This window comes from Gavia stellata, chromosome Z (assembly GCF_030936135.1).
Source record: "Gavia stellata isolate bGavSte3 chromosome Z, bGavSte3.hap2, whole genome shotgun sequence".
NCBI classification, from domain to species: Eukaryota; Metazoa; Chordata; class Aves; order Gaviiformes; family Gaviidae; genus Gavia; species Gavia stellata.
Genome location: NC_082637.1, coordinates 46,210,385 through 46,217,436, shown reverse-complemented (window position 1 = coordinate 46,217,436; position 7,052 = coordinate 46,210,385).

The window sequence follows — 7,052 nt, the reverse complement described above, 5'->3', positions numbered from 1 at the left end:
CTTTTTAAATGGATACAGTGGAACCACTTCTCAAAGCTTCTATCTGGGGAGGGGAAAAAAAAAACTAAACCCAAAGAAAAACACTGATTCAGACTTTCAATTTTCTGCACTTGGTGATGTGGGGAAGCAGTGAAGAGAGCGAAATGGGTCTTGCTTCTCACCTTTTCCCCATTTATTAAACTGTAATATTTCTAGCTACAAGGGGGACTAAATAAAAAACAGGCACATATTATCTGTGGTTTTTTACATTAGATCAGCTGAAAACGGTCCTCCTTTACTAGGAAGTGTCTGTATTTGCCAACAATTCTTTGTGTCTGACTCATTTCCTTATTACCTCTCTCCCCTCCTCTGTTTTCCCTTAAGGGATTGACTTTCCCCCACCTCAAACAAAAAGAATTTCTTTGGCATATGAAGGTCAAGGACAGATTTTCTAATGTCTGCCTGCCTGTGTGCCTATGTCTCTCTCCCTCTCTCTCCTTCTATCTGTCTACTTTTCTAAGGCATCTGTTCTTGTAGGCTCATGGAGTGCATATAACAGGCTTTGCTCCATATTAGCGCACTCCTTTTTTACAGAAGATGAACCCGGATGCACCACTTAAGATTTCCATGGAGCCTACCTGCACTCTGCAAACCTGACTCGGTAGCCATGCAGTAAGACAAAGCAATGCACATAACAGCAGGAAGGATTAATTTTAAGACCTCTCTCACATCTCAAGTTCAGTATCAAAGCAGCCTTACTCCTTGGTGAATAGTTTGAAGGAGCAAAAGCAGCTTCAATGGGCTATTCTGTCTCAGCTCCAACAATGCAGCATGACCAAGAGAAAGGTAGCACGTCCATTGCTCTTTATTTTGATGGTGACAACTGGAATCTTGGAGGATGCTCTTTGTGCAGTAAGTGGGTACTGAAAGAGTTTAACACTGCCCTTTTACTGCCTTTATTTTCTTTTTTGCAGAGGAGACAAAGATACAGCATATGAAATACAGAAGGTAGAGCACAGCAGAAAACCAGCTGCAACATACATAGGGGAGTCAAGAATGCTTTCGGCCTTGCGTTTTTGTGATTTAACCAGCAAGGGAGAAAAGGGTGGAACACAAAAACTGCACCCTTACTGCTAGCTAAAGAAATAGATGCCAAGGCAATTAGTCAATCTGGAACAAGGAAAAGCCAAGAGCAGTGCTTTTTCAGCAAGCAGGAAACCTTTCACGTCTTCAAATGCCATTACTCAGTAGTGGCTTTTTGTTCCACTCTGAGAAAACATTCTCACTTTCCATGTTTTTTCTCATTTACTTTTGCATTTACTAAATAATCTACAGGTAAGTTACTCTTTCTGCAACTTCCAGGCTGTTCTATCTGTCACTGTGTGTCATCTCAGAGATAAGTTTGGTAAATAAATCAGTTGATCAGGCTAGGATTGAAAGCAACACAGTTGTAGAGCAGAAGAGTGACCAGGGAAGACCTCTGGAATTACTATATCCTATAGCAGACCACTAGGCTAAGAGCACATTTCATCTTTTATAACCAGAGCTCAAAAAGAAGAAAAAGTTCAAAAGTGAGTAGTGATTTGGGATATTCATCCTCAGACATTGTAATGGAGCCCAGCCTTCAGGGAACACTAAACCTTCATCCTGAAGGTCAGGTGGCCTTTCAGCATCTCAAACTGGGAACAAAAAATTGAGATATTAGCCATCATTAATCACTATTCCAAACTGAACTCTTGGTATGCAGGGTAGCAGCCTAAAAAGATGCCTTTTTCCAAACTCTGACCATGCAAATGTTGCTGGCCAGCACAGTGAGTGAACCAGTTGAAATGCTAAGTAAACTTTACAGCATTTGTAGAAAGAGATGCTGAAATTATAGACTATAAGTCTTCTCACAATGAAGTCAAATGTAAAAGTAATGCTTATTCAGTTGGGAACAGTAAACATGACTAGTACCAAAACACACCTCCTGCCAGTACTAAGCTATGCAGGGTTTTATTTATTACTCCTAGAGGGTTATTCACACCATCAAATTTGGACATCTCACTTAGGTATGATTCAGAGGATCAACATTACGTTCCTTACAGAGTCAACAGAGAGAGATGCAGACACTTCCCAAGCACAGGGTAATTCTGTGTAATTAGGTCAGATGTCCAATGCAACATAAAGTATACCCTTTGCATGCTTCCTGCAAGGGCCTTGCTGGCCTTGCTAATTCTATGCTGGAGACATGAAAATCCCTAGCTACCCTGGGTGGGATTTCCTTGGGGTGACAGAGGTCCAGTGATTTCTGTTTCTCCCTTCCCTGCCTCCACAGTCTCATCAGCCCATGAAACCCCATCCTTTCATTTTTGCCCCTTATTGCTGTGGTCACTAGGTGCTCTGCTCCCTTCCCATGGCAATTATGAGCCTCTAGTTGAGAGTGGGGGTTGTGGAGAGGGTGGCGGAGCTGGGGGGGGCAGCGTGGAATGGCACAGGGAGGGACAGGCACATGCATAAAGGATGCAGACAGCCATGCATAGGTGTGATGAATGTTGTAGATGCGAACTGCAGCTGCTCCCAATACATCCTTCAACCTCCCTGACCAGCAGCCTTGACTTTCCCTTGTTTCCTGCTTTGCTGTTGCTGTCAGCTCCTGAGATGCTTTTTAAGGGTTGGTAAACTCTGCAGGAAAAGGTAGAGCAGTAACCTACACAGTTATGGTCTGCTGTGTCCAGTGTGTGAGCCGAATCAAATGTCTCTATGTGGCATTAAAGCATGCTGCAGGCACAAACCCTCCATGCATTTTGAGCATTTTGATAAACCTGGTAGCAGGAATTACTCAGGAAATGTTTGCTCCTCCATGGAAAATTTAGGCAAAAGTGGCTAAGAGGAGTTTTGATGTCAAAAAATGTAACATCTCCACAGACCAACTGTGACTATTATTCTTTAAAAAGACTGAAGAAATAAGGTGAAGAAACAGACCATGAAATACCATAACTAAAATTACAGATGTTTTGGCCAGCCCAGACCAATAGGGCTCATGCTCAGAGCTGAAGTTGAGAGTACCCGAAAGTGCACAAATGCTGTAGTTGTAAAAACAGTAATTACAAAAGCAAAAACTGCCTGGCTAAAGGAGGAACTCCAGCTCTCAGAGGGCCTGGGAAAGTTAACCCTACATTTTGTAGACTGCTATACCTTTAAAATTTTTAATGTAAGTTCAGCAAAAGATATTGCCCTAGGCATGACCAATTTTAAATGCTGTATTTGCGTTCACTATGTTTTAAAATAACAGTCTGGGTAAATTAGTCCCATTTGGACAACATCTGCTCTTTCACAGTTCCCTGGACGCTGCTCTATCAGAAATGAACGTGAATGGAAGATTTTGAAGTTACCTTAGTCTCCAGAAAAACCATTGTACCCCACTTTAAATAAGATGTATGATAATAATGCTTTGCAAGTGTAATTTTAGGTTGTAAAGGTTTAGAGGGTTTTCTATTCTTGTAACTACCGCACCATGTGGTCTGGATATATAACTGGCTTTGGTTACCAATAGCATTAAACTGGAAAACAAAGCTCTGCATGACTCAATGATGCTTGAAAATTATTTAATCATGGCCCACAATAAAATTTTACAGTTAAAGAAATACAGTATATTTTCTTAAGTTGAGGTCCCTTTTGTTAAAGCAGCAGTAAAGGAGAAGCAGTGGAAGGCGTTTATCGGCACGGTGGGCCAAATGGTCCCACTCAGGGCAGAGCAGAGGCTGTTGTGAGTGGCAGCACTGCCCTGGGAGCGCTGGGAGGTGATGGGGTCCCCCGGCTCTTAAGGAGCACTGACACCCTCCCAGCCCATCACACTGGGATGACTGGAGTGTGGTGGTGGTGGTAAGAGCTGCGTAATTGTGGAAAGATGAAGCAGCCGCAGGGAGATGGTTTGAGGAGGCCTGACAGGCAGGTGAAGCGCCTGCTCTTCTCACACCGTTGTCTCACCCTCAGTTTCTTGATGTTTAAATGCGATTAAGCTGCTCTATTGCCTGTATGGCTCAGTTTTACTGCGCTCATCCCCATGCTGTCTTGCAGAGCAGAGCAGCACCTCTGCCCCTGCAGCATGTCAGGGACAGCCACAGTTTGGCTTTTCCTCTGGAAACCAGCATTTTAGAAAGGATTAGGTACAGTATAGTTTCTTGCTTCTTGGTTTTCTCCTTCATGACCCAGCAAATCCAGCACCAATTATTGGCAATTGTGGTAACAGCTCTGGGACCTACCTTCTTGGCTTGAACTGAAGAAAATTCAGTAAAAGTTCAGACAAGCACAGACCAGATGCCGTGCTTTGAACCTTATGAAATCTTGCAACCTCATTTAAAACAAGGAATTCAGAATAAACGAAATATAAGGAGAAAGGTTCTTTCCTCATCTTCAAGATCAGTCTTGAAGTCTTTTGCACTCTCTCCCTGTGCACAGTTGCTTGTTGTACCATTGTCTTGGCAAAAGCTACACATGAATCCAGGATCATTTGGAGCATAAGAGAGTTGTGCTTTTACATCCACAGACACGGAGTTCATCCTTGCAGAGGACTTGGACACAGACCACATTGTGCATGTGTGTGTGGAGAACTGAGTGCCAGAAAAGGAAATAAAAATCACCAAGAAGTGCTGGGAGAGTACTTTTGCTCATACAGCTGATAATTCTAGATGATAGTCATTTTGGCGCTCCCTTCAAAGTCTCCAGCAACAGCAAATTGAAATCAAAACAGGAAAGAGAAAGGAAGATGAAAGAAAGAAATATTAACGATGGATTGAAAAATGATACACACAAAACAATTTAATCCATGACTGAAGATAAAATGATTGCCAAGTAATATTTTAGTCAATCAGTATGTCTCCCTGCCTTTTACACAAAGGCCAGTGATTAAAGTCAGTCCTACTTGGACGTAGTAAATTTTGTATTTCAGAGTAGAAAGAGATGATAAGTAACTCCAAGACACGTATTTCCTGAAGATTCAAATGCCTTGCATCAATCTTAATTTCCAGTAAAAAAACAAAGACACAAAAAAGAATCTGAACATCATTTATAGAGAGGAACTTCGGATCACGTACATGAAGGTTTCAAAGCCCTGAATATGTAGACTGGGGTCTTTTAGAAATGAAATCAGAAACTGTAGAAAACCAACAGAAAGAACCTGAAAGAGCAAAATGGCAAACTGTGGGGAGGGAGCAGTGGGCAGAGAGCAAGTGCCTATTATTTTTCTTCTGTTCATTCTGCGATCATCCATCATAGTCCATAATCGTTTGTGCAATTAAATAATTATTGATGCTTTGACTGAAACAATAATGCTTGGAGCAAGGGAACAATCAGGAGCTCCAAATTACAAGCCCTGTTTTTGCATAATTTTTCTTATGTTTCATTTCTTCGTGATTAGAGTTCTCACAGCAACCTGGTGACCTGAAAAATGTTGGAAACCTTCGCTCTTCAGCAAGTGCAATGGCAGCTGTGGTAAAAATACTGGATTTACCTGTGGTGTCTCTACTATCATGGTGGTAGATACCACACTTGGACCCAGGTGGAGAAGGTAGATAGGTGGGCCTCACCTTTGGAGACTAGATCTGTTTCAGGCATCCCTTTTCTAAGAAATACTGGAAATATTTTTGGCAGCGTATATAGCAAATATTTTGAAAAAGGGTGGTAAAATACTGAAGGAGAGACAATGTTATTAATCCATAACAACATAGATGATTAAACATTAGACATTCAGTGTGTGAGATGATTTTTGAAGTGTTTTCGTGATTCCATTCAGATCATTTCAGACCTGACCCAGGTCTGAACATTGTGCTAACTCCCTTCAAAGATAATTTTGAAATAGTTCAAAACCTATTTTAATGCAAAAAGAAATTAATATTTTATTAGTAAATTCTAAGAAAATTCATTTGTACCTAAAAAGCATGTCTGGTATTTCTGAGCCAGATCCACTGAATTTTCCATGGATAATAAGAGCTATTGTTTTCCTTCCTTTCAGTACAAAGCTTGGCACATCCACAGGTATGGTAGATCCGTAATTTATTCCCTTTAGACCAGTGATTGTAGACTGCCAGTTGGACTCTTAGAGAAACTATGAGGCCAAAAAGATCATTTTTTTAATTTTTGATAATGTAGAAATTAAGTTAACACAACTCTGCCGGTAGCAAACACTTAAGCTTCTGTGTACAGATCTGGGGCAGGAGGTAAAAACATATTTCTGACTTGTCAGGTTGTTTCACTTTCTAAAGCAGTAATTTGGGAAATGGAAAAATATATTAATAGAAGTCAACTCTTCCATATTATGTGCCAAAAGCCTCTTTAAACATGGACCTTTTTTTTCTTTGCTCTTGTTGGGTTTTTTCTCTTCTTTTCTCTTTTCTTTCCTTTCTTTCCTTTTCTTTCTTCTGAAAATTGCAGAATTATCACCTATCGTCATCTGCCTGTATGTTCATACTTGTTTGAATGTGAGTCAAACATTAGTCTGTAACTTGATTGAAGACTATAAGGTTTATGTTGGGCTGGGTGCTGAGCAGCTGCATGTTATGCCTGTGGCCCTGAATCAGAAAAAAGGGGGCAGCACTTCAAGTGAATGTGAAGCTTTTTTTGCGAAATAAAGTCAAGGATGAAGGCGAAAGTTAGTTCTCTTCACCTTCACAAAGCCTTGTGCTACAAGTGGGAAGAGTTTGTCTACCTTGGTTTTTCTCTATGAATTGGTCAGGAAAAGTTGTAAGTTTTCAGCCACTGAGGAGCTAATGTACACTGCAAGAATTACAGAAAGTTAGGAAGCCAATGTGTTAAAGGAACTTCCACAATTATAGTTATTCATAGACCCAAAAACATGCATTTGAACAACTAGAAATATAATATTGATCACCATGCAAGTATATTATCTTTCTTATCCTTTAATACCATCAAAGGGACATAATAATGATTTAATTCTTATCAAAATCCCAATTCTCTGTTTTCATTCTTTATTGTTATACTTGATAAAATGTAAATACATCATCCTGTCTTTTACTGTAAACACTGAAATGGTTTACTGGATCAGCAACTGAATATACCTGCTCATATCTCTGTGG